This window comes from Sparus aurata, unplaced genomic scaffold, assembly GCF_900880675.1.
Source record: "Sparus aurata unplaced genomic scaffold, fSpaAur1.1, whole genome shotgun sequence".
Lineage (NCBI taxonomy): Eukaryota > Metazoa > Chordata > Actinopteri > Spariformes > Sparidae > Sparus > Sparus aurata.
Window position 1 is genome coordinate 207,277 of NW_022045111.1, and position 20,913 is coordinate 228,189.

Below are 20,913 nucleotides of genomic sequence, written 5' to 3' on the forward strand. Positions count from 1 at the left end.
CTGTGGGGGTAGCTAGGTGGATGGTTTGGTGTAGAGATATAATTGAGTGTCATCAGCATAGGAATGAAAGCTGAGACCATGTTTGCGAATTATCTGACAAGGGGAAGCATGTGGATGGTGAAGAGGAGGGGTCAAAGCACAGAGCCTTGAGGCACACCCTGGTTGACTGGAACTGGGGTGGAACTGGAGCCTCTGATGCTGTCAAACTGTTTTCTGTTTGTTAAACAGGACTGGAACCAGGAGAGTGCTGTACCGGTGAGACCAAGGTATTCAGATAGGCATGTCAGGAGGATGGTGTGGGAGATTGTGTCGAAGGCTGCAGAGAGGTCCAGGAGGACAGAATACTGATGTGGCTAGAATCGGCAGTGATGGGGAGATCGTAGGTGATCTTGATTAGGGCAGTTTCTGTGTTCTGTGCCATGGGGGGGCCTGAAACCAGACCTAAGGGGTTCATATAGCTCCAGGATTTTGCTTAGGAAAGGAGGGTTGGAGATCGGCCTGTAGTTATGTAAGTCATCGGGGACATCTGAGGATGGGGGTGACTGAAGCCGTTTTGAAGATGGATGGGACCATGCCAGATTCTAGGGATGAGTTGATAATGTCCACCATCAGGGGGCACAGGGCAGGCAGGGAAGACTTCACCAGAGTTGTTGGCATGGGGTCCAGAGAGCAGTCGGAGGCCTTGGCCCTGGAGACCAACTTAGCAACAGAAATAGAGTCCACAGGAGAGTGTCAGAAGTGTATATGGTGGGTTGGTGGCAGATGCCAGGAGTTGCTGGTGAATGGTAGCCACCTTTTCCTGGAAGAAGTCTAGGAACTTGAAGCAGAGGTCAGGGGCACCAGAAGCTGGGGGACATCGAAAGGGCTAAGGAGCCGGTTAATAGTGGAGAATAACATCCTGGGGTTATTTTGCTGGTCTCCAATGAGGGTGGTGTGGTAATTTGTTTTGGCCGTGGAGGTAGCTTCTTTATAAGACCAAATGTGGTCTTTGTAGGCTTCATGGTGGACGGTGAGGCCAGATCTTTTATAGAGCCTCTCCAGGTGCCGACCAGTGGTCTTAAGGGTACAGAGCTGAATGGTGAACCAGGGGGCAGAATGGGTAAAGGAGACAGTCAGGGTTTTAAGAGGGGCAAGAGAGTCAAGACCCCGGAAGATAGCAGCATTATAGTGGGCCACCAGCCCATCCAGGGAGGTGTCGAGGGGATCAGAGGCCAGGTGGGTTTCCAGGATATTGGTCAGAAAAAGCGAGGTCCAGGCACTGCAGATGGGAGGGAGCTGTGCCAATGGAGCACACTAGATCCAGTGTGTGGCCTTTGACATGGGTTGGACCTTTAACATGCTGTGTGATGTTGAAGCAGTCCAGGAGCGATGGGACTGAGACAAAGGGGCAGCTTGTGGAGTCCACTTGGATGTTAAAATCACCAAACAGGAGTATAGATGAAGACATGGAGCAGGTGAAGGTGAGTAGCTCAGACAGCTCAGACAGGAAGGTGGAGGAGGTTTTGTAGGGCAGTTGATGAGGAAAACCTGTAACTATGTATGCCAAGCCAGAGAGAAGGCTGCACGCTCAAATGAGGTGACATTCAGCACTGGAAGTTGTTTAACCAGGATGTCAGCTGGATGTATGACTGCCAGCCCACCACCCCGGCCCTTAGAGTGGGGCTTCTGGATGTATACATAGCCTGGGGGAGTGGCTTGATTGAGAGTGAAGAAGTCCTGCTGATGCTGCCATGTCTCAGGCAAAGAAAGTAAATTTTTCATTCTGTGATGATGTCATTGATGAATAGTGCTTTGTTGTTTAGTGAACGAGGATTTAGCAGCATGAAAGACGCAGTGTTGTTCACAGATGCTGATGCAGGGGATGTGGAGGAAACAGCACCATTCACACAAGCCAAGGGTCTCAGATAGCTCAGTGTGTGCACCTGTGGTTGGTTTTGATGACGTTGTGCTGGTGCGAGGGAATAGCAACACCGCGGTCAGCACGCAGGGGAATAGCATTGTCCGTATAAACAAACTTGCATCTGGAGGCCCTGCGCATATAGTGGGGGTGATGTAGGAGACCAAGAAATTTAATCTCAGCAATGGAGTTTGGGGTGAAGTGACAGCAGAAGTCCAGTAGCTCCTGCGCTGAGTATTTATGCATTTTGAAGTGTTTAATTGTCCAACAAGACCACAAGGAGCTGATTCATGACTGCATCAATGTAAAACACTCTGAAAGTTTATCAGGTGTGTTTGTATGTCTGAGAGTTGAACAATCTAACATATTTGTTTCTGCTTTTCAGGTCAAGTCTTAAGAGATAGAACGGGTGAAAATATCCCAGGTGAGTCCTGAATCTATTGACGTCACTCTCCACCTCTACAGATGTTTCTGTATGTCTCCTCAGGCCTGTCAGTCTGAACACTTACATCTGTAAGCCTGAACCTCTCTGTGTTCACCTGACTGGGATCAGTCGTCACTTACAGGTGGACACGTTTATTGGTTGTGAATGCAGGAGGCATTCACAACAGTGCTTCTGTTTTCTTCAGGGTCAGAAATTTGGCCCTTAACTCCTTCAACATTCTTCAACAGATTCACTCAATTTTTCTAATTGATATCATTCATAATTTCAGAAATATTTGACGTTTTTCTGTCTTTTTTCCCATTCAAGCAGATTAGAGAATCTTCAAAAATCCCCAATTTTCACACTTTTTCAAGCATTTTCAAAGCTCATCTAGTCATTCACACTTCCATTCAAACTGTTAAACATTCACAAAGATTAGGACTTTCTCACCTGTATTCAACTTTTTCACAGCACTCATACTTTTTGCACAGTCGCAGTTGAAACATTGGTAACTTTTCAGCAACTTTTAGATTTTTGCATTGGTGTGTATAGGATGGAATACTGACAGCCAGAGTGCAGGAGCCAACCATGGAAGAGCTAAAAAAATTCACAAAACCTTGTCTTCAACTCACGCTCCCTTCCACAATTTTCACTCCAGCAGAAAAATAAAAACATCTGCTTGTAGGTATACTCGTGCTGGTGTTACAGTGGATCTCTGGAGGCAATCGGACAAAAACTTTTGGCTTGGTGGGCGTTTAACTGACAGGAACACCGACCAACTGCCGCACTGAGTCCCATTAAACTGAGAGGAAAAATATCTGGAGGCAGGCAAACACATCCACTTTTCTAAACTGCTCCACAAGACACATTTTTGACCACACACACACAAAAATTTCACAAAGTGCTCACAAGACTCTCATAGTTGTACCATATCAGCATTTGAGTGATAGCAGTTACTGTTTTCGAAAGAGAAGTAAAACAATGTGAGGTGAGTCCAAGAAGCCTGTATGTTATTAAATCTAATACTTTTATTCAGATTGTTTAATTACATGAAGAAGTTATTGTTGTGTATTGTTATGCTACGGTAAAATAGTTAATTACTGCATTTCCCCCAAATCTTCCATTTAAAGTCTTTTTACTGACATGAAAGAAGAATGTAATCTACTAATTAATGTAGTTTAGGGTCAAGTTCATTCTGGATTCATGAATTTAACTTCATGTGTATAATTTATGTAACAATCCTTCTGAGTCGCAACATCACAATATTCCTTTTATTCTTTTTTATCTCAGAAATGATAAAATTGTTTAGCCGTAAATAGAAAGAAGCTCTTTCTGCAGCAGCAGTGACATTTGAAGCCTCTGACATCATCAATAATCTCTGACATCATCAAACATCACCTGATATTCTTCGCCTGACACTAGCTCTGACACAGGAGCATTAATTCAATAATGTTTTGGTACAAAGACCTTCATCAGCTTCATCAGGAAAATGCTTCAATGTTGCCTTTTGTTTACTTCTTTTTAATGTAATGATACACTGAACTAGGTTTGTCAATATTATCCAGAAAATTATAAAATGTCATGATATTATTCTTATAATCATTAAAATATGCTTAGAAAACGTACTATAATCCCTTTTCCTTGTATTTTTGTATTAAGATAAAAATACATTTATTACATCTTTTTATGTCCCTGGTGTTTATACTCACAATTATTATTATAGCAAACCACAATCAAAATCTTTTGAAAAATATTTTTATTGGATTTTTCCGAAACACAAAACACACTGAACTGCTCAGACATGACAAAAAGGAGGGGAAAAAACAAAACAACATGTGGGTACAGTAAATAGAGAAATGTTATGGAAATGATAAATGACTATGGGCAAATTTTCTACCCAGCCCCTACTCTATCAATCTCCTGTGGCAAGACATGGCAATACCCAGATGACAATCAATACAGAACATAGAAACACAACAAGGCCAGAAGGTGTTTGTTAGAAAGTGATCACTTAAAACAAAGTTATGAAAACAGGCTAGGCTGATTTGGGAAATCCACGAAGCAGGGAGGATGACAGCGAGGGACCAATATGCTGCAAGTAAGGGTTCCAGACCCTATAGAAAGCATCTATTTTGGAGTGAAGCATACATGTGATGTATTCACTAGGGATACAGTCCATAACGAGGTTGTGCCATGATTTTTTTGTTGGGGCAACATTCTTGATCCAGATGAGTAAAATGTTCTTTCTTGCAGCAAAAGTCAGTATATTGAAAAGTCTCCTGTGTTTACTGTCAGTGATCTGCTCATCCGGGAGACCAAGTATCAGGCACATAGGGTCCATCCGTATTGAGACACCAAAGATAGCAGTCAGTTCATTCACAATACTGGACCAGTACCTCTGTAACTTCACGCAAGACCAGAGGCAGTGAAAGTAGTCACCAGTCTCAGAATTGCATTTCCAGCAAAGCGGGGAGATATTAGCGTCCATTTTGTTCTTGACAACAGGTGTTATATGCGTGCGATGTACAATTCTGAACTGTATGGATTTGGTGCGATTACACACAGAGATTTTCATGGCCTGAGACCAGACTTCCCGCCAGTCAGCATCATCTATGGCGATGCCGAGATCTTTCTCCCAAGCTTGCTTGGTGGCTTGTGAGCTATGAGGAGAATTCGAGTTTAGGGCTTTGTAAAAGACAGTGATGCATTTCTTATTAATCTGTAGACACAAGGCCTTCTCAACACATGAAGTGGTATTATTAGTCCTTAAGGTGGTATTTTTAATTATGTAGTCTCTAATTTGTAAATATCTGTAAAAGTCACCTTGGTTAAATAAATCAAATTGTTGTTGCAACTGCTGAAATGATAATAATATCTGGCTGTTAAATAAATCACCCATTTTCTTCAGCCCTAGAGTGCTCCACACTTTAAAGCCCTGGTCCTTACAGCCTGGCAGAAAGTCCGGGTTGTCAAGAATGGGAGTGAGAGGAGATGTTAACTGAGCCCGGCTTTCTATAGAGCGAATAGATCTCCAGGCTCTGATGGTACTGAGAGTAATAGGGTTAGAGCAGAGTTTTTTGACAGATACAGGGTTATTCATAAACAACAGATTAACCAAGGGACACTTTGACTGAGAGGACTCAATATCATACCAAATCGAGGCAGGATCACAGTTGTGCCAGCTTGAAATCACCCGCAGGTGTGAAGCCAGTTGATAAAATCTAAGATTGGGTACATCTAGCCCTCCATCACAACCTGCCATTTGAAGTTTTGTCATCTTGAGACGGGGCCTCCTCTTGCTCCAAATGAAGGAGCTTAGCCAGCCTTCAAGCACCTTAATAACCTTGTTTGACAATAATATAGGGATCATCTGCAATGGATACAGCAGTCTGGGCAGGACATTCATTTTTATAAGAGCAACCCTACCTAGCCAGGAAAGAGGAAGAAGGGCCCAGCGGTCTAAGTCAGCCCTTATAGCGTCCAAGAGGGGGGGGAAGTTCGACTTAAACATCTGACCAAAAGTAGGTGTTACATGCACTCCTAAGTAAATGAAACCGGTGGGAGACCGGTGGAACGGAAAGGGCTCAGTCATATCTGGAACACAAGTTAACGATCCTAGGGACATAGCTTCGGATTTTGCAAAATTAATTTTATATCCTGAAAAGACACTGAACGATGAAATGACCTTAATCAGGCAGGGAACAGAAGTTTGGGGTTGCGACAGATGTATCAAAATGTCATCCGCGTATAAGGTGATTTTGTGTTCCCTTTCACCAACGAAGATACCAGAAATTAAATTGTTTTGCCTCACTGCTTGGGCCAGCGGCTCAATAGCAATATCGAATAACAAGGGGCTGAGGGGGTCGCCCTGTCTATTCCCGCGGTGGAGGAGAAAATTGACGGATCTCAGCCCGTTAGTCAGAACCGCTGCCGTTGGAGTATTGTACAGAACCCTAATCCAATTTACAAAATTTTCGCCGAGGCCAAATTCTTCCAGAGCATAGAACAAATACGACCACTCGACCCGGTCGAATGCCTTCTCAGCGTCAGGAGACAACACGAGAGCAGGGTCCTGACGGCTCTGGGTTAGTTGGATGATGTTAAGGAGCCTCCTCAGATTATCACAGGAGTTCCGGCCCTTGATAAAACCGGTTTGGTCCTCCTTGACAATATGGGGCAGCACCTTCTCTAAACGTGAGGCCAGAATTTTGGAGAGCAGTTTCTGGTCAGAGTTAAGTAGGGCTATTGGCCTGTATGAGGCGCAGCTTTCTGGGCATTTTCCTTTTTTAAGGATGAGAGAAATATTGGCCTCCCTGAGGGACTGAGGTAGGATCCCGTTTTCAAACGAATGATTGAGCATAGACAACAAAGGGTCTAAAAGAATATCACTGAACTCCTTTTAAAACTCGCATCCAAATCCATCTGGCCCTGGGGCCTTACCAGACGGCATAGATTTCAACGCAAGTAGCGCTTCCTCTCTAGTAATTGGGGCATTTAGTTGTGATTTTTGATCATCTGTAGCTTTGGGGAGTCTCAAATCTGCAAAAAACTGACGCATAAGGATTAGGGCATTGTCAGGCTGTTCAGAAATATAAAGGTTGGAATAAAATGATGCAAAGTGTTTATTAATGGTTCTAGTATCAAACGATCTAACACCATTAGGGTCAGTAATAGAAACTATATTTTGAGAATCTGCCCTCTTTTTAACAAGACTGGCAAGATATTTTCCAGGTTTTTCCCCAAACTCATATAGTTTCTGCCTGGCAAATTTAAGCGACTGCTCAGAGTCCTGAATCAGAAAAGTATTCAATGCAGCACGTGCAGATAACAGTTCCTTGAGTAAATCAGGACTCGGGCTAGATGTATGATTTTTCTCCAAATCAGCTAGTCGGGACTCAAGAAGTTTACGCTGCTCATTCTTCCTACGTCTTTTGGAGGCGACAAAAGACATAATCAGTCCACGGGAATATATTTTACATGTCTCCCAGAGGACAGAGGGACTGTCCGTGGATGGTGAGTTAATAGAATAGAAAATATTAAATTCTGAAGTAAAGTAAGAAATAAACTTGTCGTCTTTAAGGAGAAAAGGCTGAAATCTCCAGCGCCGTGACAATGCCCTGTCCTCAGCGAGAGAATATACCAAATAAAGAGGGGCATGGTCTGATAACACAATGTTGCCCATGGAACATGATAAAGCAAGGGACACCCTCGATGAGGGGATGAAGATATAATCAATTCTGGTATAGCTTTTGTGTGGCGCTGAGAAAAAAGTAAACTCAGAATCAGTAGGGTGAAGCTGCCTCCATACATCAGAATATTCAATATCATGACATATATTAGCGAGCACCTTCGCTTGCTTAGAGGGGTGAGAGATAGCAGATGGGAGTTTGTCTAGAGAGGGATTGAGGTGACAATTAAAATCTCCTCCCACAAAAGAGTCCCCTGAAGCATATTCCATAAAAACTGCGAAGGTTTTGGTGAGAAAATCAGGGGAATAGGCTGGGGGGCAGTAAAGATTCATGAATGTTACCTCTTTTCCTGCAAGTATACCTCTAACAATTATATACCGGCCCTGGCTGTCTTTAACACAGTCAAGAGACCTAAATGCCAGATTTTTATTGATCAAAATGGCTACACCCCTACTGAAAGAAGAATATGAAGTGGCAAAGACCTGCCCAACCCAACTCCTTTGCAATTTAGCATTATCCTCGTCCTCCAGGTGAGTCTCCTGGAGGAAGGCGATAGATACATCTTCCTTTTTCAAAAATGATAATACTGCCATCCTCTTGGCAGGTTTTTGGAGGCCACGGATGTTCCAAGAACAAATCTTGATATTATATAAATTAGACATAGCCGAAAGATACTATTATCAAATACATAGGACAGTTACATTTAGCAGGGATGGAAAACGCCACATTAATAACCCATATAAAACACATAAAACTTATTGACATGTCATGTCCTGAGCTGAACATATGAACCACACTGAACAAACATAACAAATGTACAACAAAGAAAAACAAGCTGAGGGTCTTTCCCCAAATAAACAGGGACCTTTCACCATACAAGCACCTCACAGACTCATCAAGAGCGAACTGACATCTGATGGATAGCGTGCCAAGAAAACTAAAAGAGTCCTCCCTCTCCTTGTGGGAGTTATTGAAAAAGGGTGAAAACGTAATATTAACGTTACAAGCAGCCGCGCCACTCGGTTGGAGAATGTTCATGTTGTTTAGGGTGATCACAACCTACCAGCATAAGTAGAGAGGCTACGGCTGTTACAGAAAGAGTGTCCCAGAGCAGACAAACGATACTCCGTGCTCCGCAATGTCATCATCCTGGCAAGGATTCAATGAAGGCGCGTACCTCCTCCGGTGTGGAAAACCTCTTTTTGGAGCTCCCGTGTGTCACCTGTAGAGTAGCCGGGAACAGCATAGCATACGGCAACCCTCGCTCTCGCAGCCGCTGTTTCACCGCATCGTATGCCTTGCGTTTCTTTATCACCGTCGAGGAGAAATCGCTGTAGAAAGAGACCCTGGCTCCATTGTAGGTTAAGCCCCCGTCCTGGCTCACCCGGCGCGCCGCTTCCATAGCCCTCTGCTTGTCTCTGAACGCGTGAAATCGTAGCAGCACCGACCTGGGGCTCCTGTTCGGGTCCGGCTTCGGTGCGAGGGTGCGGTGGGCTCTCTCCAACTTTATGCGGCCTGCTTTCGTGGTCATCTTTAGGACGCGAGGTAGCCATGACTCGAAAAATTCCACCGGCTGCCCAGTCTCCGTATCCTCCGGCAGGCCGACAACTCGAATGTTTAGGCGCCGACTGTAGTTCTCGGCCATATCCAGACTCTCCGTGAGGGCGCTGACCTGCTTTTCCAGCTCCACAATCCTCGGCTCTTGTGTCTCGGCGGAGTTTTCAACTGCTAATAGCCTAGCCTCTGCTTCATCCAGCCGCTTGCAAGCGGCCTGGATCTCCGTGGTATTCTTGTAGATGGTCTCGACCAGAGGGCTAAGTTTATCATCAATAACTTTAATAATGTTACTGGTCATTACGCTCAGAGCTTTAGCAAGGCCAGGGTCAAGCCCATCTACGGCTGCAAATTCGGCCTGGTCGCCATCTTGTGTGTCGCCGTCGGGCTCGGTCGGGACGTCTTTTTTGTCTTTGTTTCCTCTCGTTCTTCCCATATTGTCAAAAGACTGTGGCCAAAAGTCTTCCAAGGACATAGCCTGTTATATTCATTAACAAAAGCCGGTTGTTGTCAGGATAATGAAAGAATTGACACCGAGTGACACGGAGCTCTGGCACAAGCGTCTGCTCAGCTCACCGCCATCACGTGACCCCCACAATCAAAATCTTTGATCCCTTCACAGTTATTGACATTAAACACTTGTGTGTTTGATACAAATAAATGAATCAACCCAGATAAATCTTTCACAACCTTTTCTTGGCAGAATATTAACTAACTTAATGGTTAGTTTTTCTTTCAGGCAGCATAATTAAAGCCGTGTGAAGAGAAAATCACAATAAAAGCCTCCAGCAGTGTTTTATGGGACGATATTTCCAACATTTTAAACTTTTTAAAGTTTGAGGCAGACACATATATACAGTGAATTTGTTAAACTGTACAATAAAGATTGCGATAAAATATAAAACAGTGTTCAAAGATAAACACACCTGATGTGTCAAATGTTAGTGAGAACTGCAAACTTTTTACAAGCAGAGTGTAGATGAACAAAATCACAATATAACTTTAATAATGCTGAAACTGTCTCTTTATAATTTATTGTTTATAATGTGTTCACAGGTGCAGCTCCAGAGCCATGTGTCAGGACACTTGACCATACAAACCACTGGTCTCTGCTGCAGTGTGAAGCTCACGGTGATCCACTTCCTACAGTAAAGTGGAAGGACACTGATAACAACACTCTTCCTGCTGAGGAGCCACAGATCTCAGAGAGAGGAGGTCGTTTTTACATCACTGTCAAGATTACTGTGACCAAGACCGACAACTATCGCTGTGTAGCTACACAGGAGACACTCAGCCATCAGACTGTTGCTGTGACCTATGTGTATATTCAAGGTGAGATACGTACTTAAGCTTATGAGAAAATGACTTTAATTGTCACTTGATTTATTCCCTCAGTAAACAGTCTCCTGATGAGTTCATGCTCTCAGTCTCTAGTTTTAAGTCTTCTTCAACACAACATGATGTTCATTTCGTGAATTATTCTCCTATTGACAGTAAAATTGACGATTAAGCAGGTGTGTGTAATTTAGGGGGCGTGGCTTCCTCCTCTGAACCGGCACCTTATTGTGGTGGAGGGGTTTGAGCACCTGAATGATCCTAGGAGCTATGTTGTCCGGGACTTTATGCCACTGGTAGGGTCTCCCAAGGCAAACAGGTCCTAGGTGACAGGTCAGACTAAAGGGGCGTTCAGACCAAACACGATAGACGCGAATGGAGCGGCAACTCTACATTGAAAATCAATGTAAATGGCGCGATGACACGCGATTCTATGAGGGGCCGTACAAGACATAATTCATTCTGTCCTGCTCACACACACACATTCTCCTCTCACTTACATATATTTCATCTCATACACACATATATTCTCCCTTCACACACATACATTCTCATGTCACATACATATATTTTCACTCTTGCGTACACATATATTCTCCTCTCACACACATATATTTTCCTTTCACGCACATACATTCTCCTTTCACACACATATATTTATCTTTCACGCAAACACATTCTCCTTTCACACATAAACATTCTCCTTTCACGCGCATATATTTTTTTCATTTTTCATGTAAAGTAAAATATGTGTTTATATATATCTAAAGAAAATATATGTGTGTGTAAGAGAAGAATATATGGGTGTGAGATAAGAATATATTTGTGTGAGAGAAGAATATGTGTGTGTGAGAATAGAATGTGTGTGTGTGAGAGGAGAATATAGGCATGTGTGAGAGAAAGTATAGTGGAAAAGGAAGTAGTTTAGTGAAAAAGGAAGTAGTTTAGTGGAAAAGTGCTGTGATTGGCTGTTCGGGTGGGATTGGGTGGGACTCTCTGAAAACTACTTTTGTGAAGGGAAGCCATTTTTTCTCTGGAGTGTGATGGCCTTACCAGCCTTGTGTTGAAGCTGACAGCTAATCACTGAAACGTCTCTGTTGTTGGCTGAATATGTTTAATATGTTTAAAAGACACTCAAAACGACTTTGAAATGTCACATTACAGTTTTCTTATCTTTATATGTATTTGCGGCGCTTTTATTTTGAAAATCTCCCGTTAACCGGAAGTAGGCAGTAAAAACGTAAACGAGGAAAAAAGACGTGTGTGTGTGCATCGTCTCTCGGCCGCATCAATGCAGTTATACTCTCAGAAAGCAGTGGTTTTTTACACCAAATTCAATGCAGTCAGTAATGCTCACTTCCTGGCTCTTGAATAAGGAGTTTGGCTGGCTGATTATCTGTGTTCACGCAAGACCAAAACACAGAGAGAGAACAGTACAGTCTATGTTGTTGGCTGAACAGCCCCCCACCTTGAAGAACAGAGGAGCTGAGTGGATTCACTTCATTTTAAATGGAAATAACCCCACAACTGGAAAACTGTGACGTGTGTGTGAAAACTACTGCAGACTGCTTTCCTGTGGCAGTACAAAGAAGGTTTAATATAGATCAAGGATTGATTGACGCTCACTTCAAACTTGGAAGCTGTAAGTTTTGCCCTCTCTTATGATGCTTTACTGTTTATTTTTCATGTTAGCCTGTTGAGCCTGGCATCAGCACTGTCTGCAGCTAACCTGGCTAATTTAGCATCGCTGGACCTATGAAGTATTTAAAACCTTACTGAGGGACAGCTAAAGGAGGATGAGGTGGTGTGTAAAATGTCTGTATGAGTTTTAAGTTACGTGAACATGAGCAGTAGAGGTGTATAAGTTATATAATTTAGCAGCTAACGTAAGTTACTGTGCATGGCATCACTGACAGCTAAGCCGTTAGCCTCGTTGTGTCTCTCCCAGGCACAACACTATTAGCCAAAAGGTTTTGCATTGTATCAGTCTGTTAGACAGTGATAACTCCCGAGGCACGTTTTAAGATGAATGCAGGACATGAACCCGTCACTACCCTCAGAATATCAGTATTGCATTTGACAATGGATTATTGAGTAAGCTAAATATCGTGAACGCTGCGATGATGTCATTCTGCATAATAATTAGCCACGTGCTTCTGTTTGTTTGAACACTGGACAGATGAAGAAAGATAAATTTGCCTCAAATTAGATTCATTTCAGATCATTGTCTGTTTATCTCCAGCACATCAGAATGAATTGTAAATAAAGGGCAATATAATTGGCTAAATGTAAATTTGCCTATGTCCTCCATCAGCCATCTGACCATGGCAATAGGGAGTGAGTTGGGTACAAGTGATGTCATGGTCAGATGGCTGATGATGGACATAAGCACCAACAATGATTAAGACAAATACTCTAATGTAAATGAGGTGCTTGGGTGCATAAAAGAATAATCAAAATAGACTTTGTTTTAAAAAAAAAAAATCCCCCTGCAGAGGCCAGTTTCAACAAAAAATGTATTATGGGGGGGTCTGTGTATTCTTCTGCTTGTCCCTACTGTCAACAGCTCCAAGTCTCCCCTGTTGCTGTCATGTTGTCCTGAATTGCATTATGAACAACCCAGAGCATCATTAGGAGAGTGTCAGTCACAGCACAGATCATAGTCTAAAGCAAATGCTCTATTTAATCAATATCTTCCTCCATACTGGTTAACAATGATTTGTAATCATTTTTTTTGCTAACTGTTCGCTGCTGTTGCATATTTTTTAGGTGATTTTGGAGTAAACTGTAACTGTTCTGCACACATGCCAACGTACTACTACAAGACCGACCCTGCAGACACCACCACATCTTTGACAGAGTTGACAAACATGTTGTGAGTTACTAATCCCTTCATTTCTGTATATATATTTATTAGTTGCCTGTTTATTCGCTTAAACTAATACAGTCTAATTCAGTGATGGAACTCTCTCTGTAATATTATTTTCAGGCTCATAGGCAGTCAGTCCTGTCTCTCAGACAGTCTTCAGTGATGTGGAGATGCTCAGCCATCACTACTGAGGCCTTCAACAGTGTAATCCTGTCATTCTGCATAAAAGCATGGTAGGTGCAACTACTGACAATATTCAAAGAAACAGAGAACACGGCCATGTTCAAATAAAACAGGAATAATACTTTTAGTGCTCAAAATAATTCACATGCCTACACTAAAATAAACATACTAATAATGTTTCCAAATGTCACGACACTTTTGCAGGCCTGCCACATCAACAAAGAGTGATCCTTACAGAAGGACAATTGAACAAAGAAAGTATTTCAATGTTATTGTCAACAACATGTTGTTGTCATTTGGGTTTTAATACTGTAATCACCTTGACTTCAATACTGAGATCACTATACCACTACATGCTTCTCCTTCATTCAAAATCAAATTTATGCAGTTGTTATGTGCATGGTTGCGACTGATTAATCATGACCGTATAATATAAGTAACAGTGGTTCTGCCATATTTTACAGATCATCAGAGTGACCTAATGATGCTGTGTTTGAGGTTTTCCTGGACCCCGCCAGACTCTCCTTGCAGTATGAGAAACCATCAGAGGAGGAAGGTATTGTTGGGCGGATGTTGCTTCAGTCAAGCAAAAGCTGTCAAGACACCGGCCAGCAGCATCAGGAAGTGTCAGTATCCACAGAAGAGGCATCAGGATGATCTGTGTGACCCGAGAGCTCCACTATCAGCTGACACACTTCAGTATAGAAGAAACTTGATTTCAGGACATGATCTGGACACTTTTATCTATACCTAATTTATCCTCATTGGCATTGAATAAAGTGATTTGTTTTTAATGAAAGTTTTTGTCTTCTTTGAATTCAACACTAAGGGCACTGTGGCATTAGAGAAAAGAAAGTTTGGAAAGAGTTTTGCCATTAATCCTTTAAGAAATAATGACTCTGTAAGCATCACACATCAAACTTATTATTGTGTTGACAGATCACAATATATTGTATTGAATATTCGGTATGGTATTTTGAAAAGGGTATCACACAATCTGCAGGTTTGACACACATTTTAAAGCATAAATCAGGGTTGATATCCTTTAACACTTGAATCTTAATGTGGTGTTTTCAGAGTTTTAAACCACTTGAAATTGTAACTGCATTACTTTCATAAAAATAGTTTCATAGTGGCTCGGCCAGGTTCTACAGGATGCCAGGTCTATAGACTGGTTACACAGTTTTGAACAAAATGTTTGGGTTTTCCTTTAATTTTTCATCCTTTTGTAGAATGCTGTCACATAATTTTGGTTTGCTGAAGGAAACTGAATCAAAGGCTGCTGGATTTATTTGTCTGTATTTCAAGTACATATAAACAAATCCAGTTGCCTTCAATTCAGTTTCCTTGATATATCTATGACCTGGATGAGAGTATTCACAGGCAAAACTTTGGTTGAGTAGAGATGGGGATGTAAGGGTATGAACATTTCATACCACAGTAATAGTGACCAAAATGATCACAGTTATTGGTATACACTGGGATTTTTAAAATGTCATCTGCCACCAGTAGATACTGCTCCGGTCAACGGAGCTGAAATGAATGCAGCAAGAGTCGCCAAAGTCGTATTCACACGTTCAAACAGAGCTGCTGACTTCGACTAATCTGTCCCTCGGCAATCGTATAGTAGCCAAAATATGTACCAAAGGAAGCAACTGTCCTCCCTCCATCATGACTTTATGACTTCAATACACAACAAACCACAAACGCACGTTGCACTTTGCGCCTGTGTAGTGAGACTTTGAGAGAAGCTCTTGCGAGTTTTTCACACCGTGGTTCTTGACTACGGTTACCATGGTAACGGTTGCATCAAACATTTACCGCGCTGTGATTGGCTGAGAAGCACAAGCGAGACCTGGTTCTTTGTCTGGTTTCAAAAGCAGACAGCAGAAAGTTAAGAAATCCAATGAAGGACTGTAAAGTATTGATTGCTTCTCTATTCCTTGAATTTTCCACAAATCTTGAGATTGAGAGAAATCCAGATAAGGTTTGAATGTGATCACAAAGTTCTCCATACAGCCTCCCATGAACAGAAGAATCTGTAGCTTCTCCATGCAATCGTTCCACACATGGTAAGACATTATTAAAAAACAATTATGTCATTTTCATTGCTACTTGCTCCCAAAATGAAAAACTGGGAAAATAGGATGAGTTTGAATAGCATCATTGCATAGTTTTGCTGTGTCTGGCTAAGATAAGTTAAGCAAGCACATGTATTTCCTGGTTTGAGAGTGACTTCCTGTTTAAGGAGGGACTTCCTGTGTCCCTGAGAAAGGAGAATGTATGTGTGTGCGAGTGAAAATTTGTGTATGTGAAAGAAGAATATATATGTTTGAAAGGAGAATGTATGTGTTTGTGAGAGTGAATGTATGTGTAGGTGAAAGGAGAATGTATGTGCATAGAAGGAGAATGTATATGTGTGAGAGGAGAATATATGTGCGTGAAAGAAGAATGTATGTGTGTGCGAGAGTGAAAATACATGTATGTGCAAGGAGTATGTAGGTGTGCGCGAGAGTGAAAATATAAGTATGTGAAAGGAGAATGTATGTGCGCGAGAGTGAAAATATAAGTATGTGCAAGGAGAATGTATGTGTGCGAGAGTGAAAATATATGTATGTGCAAGGAGAATGTAGGTGTGCGTGAGAGTGAAAATATAAGTATGTGAAAGGAGAATGTATGTGTGTGTGAGAGTGAAAATATAAGTATGTGCAAGGAGAATGTATGTGTGCGAGAGTGAAAATATATGTATGTGCAAGGAGAATGTAGGTGTGCGTGAGAGTGAAAATATATGTATGTGCAAGGAGAATGTATGTGTGTGAGAGTGAAAATATAAGTATGTGCAAGGAGAATGTATGTGTGCGAGAGTGAAAATATAAGTATGTGCAAGGAGAATGTATGTGTGCGAGAGTGAAAATAGTCAAAGGAGAATGTATATATGTGAAAGGAGAATGTATGTGTGTTAAAGGAGAATATATCTATGTGAGAGGAGAATGTGTGTGTGTCAGAGGGCCAGAATGAATTATGTCTTGTACGGCCCCTTATACGATTCAGGCTGAGGCGGCGCGAACGGAGCGTCTGGCGTGGCGCGAATGAAGCGTCTGGAGCGTCTGGAGCGTCTGGAGCGGCGTGTCTGAAGCGGTGCGAATAAAGTTGAAAATATCCAACTTTTCAGGCGGCATCGCGCCCGGCATCCAATCAGCGACAAGTTCAAGCCGACGACGTCACTTCCCTCACGTACGGTTGTTTGCGGTCGCTCAGAGCAACAATGGAGGAGAAGATGATTGTAGCTGTCTGTGGGCACCCAGTGCTGTATGACACCACTGCGGTGCAATAGATGCAAAAAAGAGGAGGTGTGGGTGAAAGTCGCCGAGGAGGTGGGACTCTCCGGTAAGTTTTGAAGTTATCTGTGGCTTGTTTTATTACGTTATTGACCGTGTTTCTCTATGAAATATTAGCATCAGTTAGTACTTGTATAGCATTATCCCCCTTTGCAGGATACCACTTCCAGTTTGTGTGAATGTTTATTGTAGTATTTTATTTGGTTAGAAGCTAATTTATGCAATGTGAATGTCTTTGTGTGTGTGTGTGTGTGTGTGCGTGTGTGTTTGCAGTTGAGGTGTGTCGTAAGAGGTGGAAGGGGCTGAGGGACACATACCTCAAAAGAAAGAGGGAAGGAGAGAGAAGGAGCGGGTCAGCGGGGGGAAGTTTGAGGAAGTGGCGGTTCTCTGCGGTCCTGTCTTTCCTCGACCCCTTCACCACGCCCAGGGAAACCAGTGGCAACATGGGTCAGGGGGTCGAGGAAGACTGGACTGCAGAGACCTCATATGAAGAGAGCTTGGGTGATGAGGCAGCAGCAGGACCGTCAGAACTGTGGTCAGGAGAGGCAGGGCCGTCAGCAGGACCATTAGTTTGTGATGGTTGGTTAAGTGAAGAATTACACATAGTAAAGTACATGTAAAAACACTTTCAAATTCAGTTGGCGAAAGAGCAGTTTATATGTGTATTGTTTCTCTCACATTTGTTTCCATTAAACCTCAAATGATGTGTTTCCCTATTGTAGAATAAGTTTGGATCATATAATAATAATGCCCCTGCTTCCAGTCCTGCTGCCGGTCCTGCTGCTGGTCCTGCTGCCGGTCCTGCTGGTCCTGCTGCTGGTCCTGCTGCTGGTCCTGCTGCCGGTCCTGCTGGTCCTGCTGCTGGTCCTGCTGCTGGTCCTGCTGGTCCTGCTGCTGGTCCTGCTGCTGGTCCTGCTGGTCCTGCTGCTGGTCCTGCTGCTCCTGCTGCCGGTCCTGCTGCTCCTGCTGCTGGTCCTGCTGCTGGTCCTGCTGGTCCTGCTGCTGGTCCTGCTGGTCCTGCTGCCGGTCCTGCTGGTCCTGCTGCTGCTTCGACCAGTGGTATGTACTTTACAGAAGCGGGACTGTGATTATTGTGTTTATTTGTAGGGCTCCAGTCTAAATTGAAAATGAATGTTTACAGACTATGTTATCAACAGAATGTGTGATTTTGATTTCGTACAGGTGCACGGACAGGGAAGAGAAAGAGACTGAGGGGGGTTGATGAGGCTGGAAGGAGGGAGGAAATTATAGAGGACCTCCTAATCCAGAGCCTCCAGAGGCTACCTGCCCCCCTGCCACCTCAGCCACCTCCACTTGCGTGGATAGAGGAGGAGCGATTTTTATCCAGCCTGGCTCCTTCCCTCCATAGGCTGCCACCCTAGCAAAGGGAATTTGTAAAATTCCAAATCCATAAATTAATCTATGAAAACACATTTGTAACTGTAAATTTGGACATATTGGAGTAGCTGGGGTGGCAGCCTGTGCTGGGAACGAGCCAGGCTGGTGAAAAATGATAATTAAAGTAAAGAAAAAGTTTAATGGTGTAATATCAGAGGGGTCAGTATTGTATGAATTGATGTTACATGCACAGTGACTGATAGACATGAATTGTGGTAGTTACAGTGCAGGATTATTGCTCAATACTTTTATTTGGTTGGCTCTTAAAAGAGCCGTTTTTGGGGTGCTTGTGCACTAAACATTATGCTGCCACGGGACCACTCCCTCCGAGGAGAAGAAGGCTGAGAAGTTCTCCCGAACCCTGATGGCCTTCCCGCCGAGTTGTTCGCCCCAACTCTTCCCAGACCTGGCAGTGGCTCCACCTCACTCCCTGTGACGCTTCCTCCAGGTCCCGGTGTCTGGGCTGTCATGCGCAGGAAGTTGTGAAGAACACAAGTTGCCTTCACGCACTTCTCTGCCACTTCCGGCTGGACCTCGAGGACACGGTGGTAAATCCTCCACTGAGCCGCCAGGATGCCGAAGGCATTCTCCACCAATAACCGGGCCCGGGAGAGACGGTAATTGAAGATCCTCTTGTCTCTGGGGAGGATGCGCCCAGGGAATGGCCTCATGAGGTTCCTCTGGAGTGGGAACGCTTCATCAGCCACAAAACAATGAGGCTGGGGTCCTCTGTGTTGTGCGGCTGGTAGAGGCTGGTCCGCTGGCAAGTGGAGGGTTCCAGCACGAAGTGCCCGGCCAAGGGCAGAGTTAGCCAGGATACCTCCGTCACTGGTTCTCCCGAAGCCCCCGACATCAATCACCCTGAACCTGTAATTGGCATCGACCACGGCCAAGAGGACAATCGAGGATGTCCCCTTGTAATTAAAAAAACTGGGATCTAGAGTTGGAAGGGGCCTTTAACACCACATGCTTTCCATCCAGAGCTCCACAGCAGAGAGGAAAGTTCCACCTCTCTTCAAACTGCTCTGCAATGGACCTCCAGGTTTCTGTGGTGGGCACAGCCATGAAGTCCTCGACCAGGCAGTCCCAGATAGCACTGACCACGGCAGGAACAATGCCAGAAACCGTTGAAATTCCCACACGGAAACTATTGGCAATGCTCCGGTAGGAGTCTCCTGTGGCCAGGAACCTGCAACATAGAATAGATAATGGGTCAGGCTATAATTTTCTTGAAAACCTTAAAAACAGCCCATGGAAAATCACTTAAAAATTCTCCAACGATTTAACATTTACACTTTATTATCAATTTATTGGAAACTGCAAGCTTTGTTATTAAGAAAAAAGTCAATGTATATTATCCATATGTAAAAGATTAGATAAATCTGTGTAATCTCATTCTGAAATAAGAACCATTTTCAAATTTTAATAAGGAAAACTCATAACATAAACAAATAAAGAGTTAATAAATACGGTATTTGACTGAAAAAAGGAAGTTAAATTTAAAAAGGTTTGTTTATGCAGGTTTATAGGTTGATATGCATTTAGGCTCCTGTACAGTGGGGAAAATTAGTAGCATACTTAATGTAGCCTATAATATTTTTACATGTTCATTTTGCAGTAGTCTACTGTAATTAGTATGAATTACTCACCTCAGACAGATGGACAGATGGAGCACCTGTAGTTGGTGTCCAGGCGGGAGATCCTGGCACCGACCCGAGCTAACAGGTCCTAGAACTGGGCTCCGGTCAGCCCGAGGTACCGCTGGAACCGGTCGTCATCCAGACGGAGCTCCTGGAGGAGACAGTGAAATCCCCCCAGCTCTGTGTGTCTCCGGAGGACTTCATGAACCCAGACACGACGGCGGGTAGTTTTCCGGCGTTTCTGAGACTTGTACAGCAGGTACAGTGCAGCAACAATGGTGACATCAGCCATGATAGACGTGGAAAGAGAGCGGGTTGAGAAATACCGGTTTAAAAATGAGCGGGCAAGCGCGAATGGTGCGAATGAAGCGAATAGTCCAAAATGATCACGCGGCGCGAATGAAGCGTCTGAAGCGATTGTATTCACGTCTATCGCGTTTGGTCTGAACGCAACTTAACACCGAAACGTAACGTGTGCACGCGCCGGAGGAGGGAGGGACAGAACGAGACATGAAAGCATCTGACCAATCCGTGCTGTCCGGGCCGGACGGCACGGATTGGTCAGCTTTATCTCAGTCCTGCAGCTGCCACAGAGGTCCCATTATTTTCGTTCCTTTTTCTGAATACATGATGTATTGGCTACTCTCAGGATAGCAGGATCATTTCACCCAGTATAACAAAATGTGTGTCTGAACAACATTACAGACCCTAGCTTTAACTAACATTAGCCAAATGAGCATTTTCACCTAAAGCATCATCAAGTTTCAAACACAACTTACCATTATTATATCACTGGTTCTTTGAGCTCTGGAGGCCGCTTTGTTTCGTGCTCTGCTTCCTTGCTGGACTCAGGTGCGTGTATGGAAATATCCAACTGTCGAAGCCCACCGCTGCTAACGCTGCGTTAGCGCAGTGTGATTGACAAGTGACAGCTGCAACAGCCTGAGGAAATGGGTGGGACTTACCCACATGGACGAAATGTGATTGGCTATCAGCATAGGCAGTGATACGTGAACACAGGTATAGCCTATCACTACAATAGCCGCCCGACCCAGCCCCGCAGCGGACCAAAACTCGGTTGGCCGT

The 20,913-nt window shown here is 43.6% G+C and overlaps 2 long non-coding RNA genes across 5 annotated transcripts; one reads left to right on the forward strand and one right to left on the reverse strand.

Moving 5' to 3' along the window:
- Window positions 1-4,414: 4,414 nt before the first annotated feature.
- Window positions 4,415-5,873, reverse strand: LOC115577715 (uncharacterized). Its single transcript, XR_003983260.1, has 2 exons — window positions 5,217-5,873; window positions 4,415-4,981 (listed from the first exon to the last, which is right to left on the reverse strand). It is a non-coding gene; the product is annotated as an uncharacterized LOC115577715 (long non-coding RNA).
- A 5,780-nt stretch (window positions 5,874-11,653) lies between these two features.
- LOC115577713 (uncharacterized) lies at window positions 11,654-14,250 on the forward strand. Of its 4 annotated transcripts, none has more exons than XR_003983254.1 (4): window positions 11,654-12,041; window positions 13,169-13,274; window positions 13,389-13,501; window positions 13,916-14,250. It is a non-coding gene; the product is annotated as an uncharacterized LOC115577713 (long non-coding RNA). The 4 variants fall into 4 exon arrangements; XR_003983256.1 differs by lacking the exon at window positions 11,654-12,041 and adding an exon at window positions 12,064-12,214; XR_003983255.1 differs by lacking the exon at window positions 11,654-12,041 and adding an exon at window positions 12,064-12,203.
- The last annotated feature ends 6,663 nt before the right edge of the window (window positions 14,251-20,913 follow it).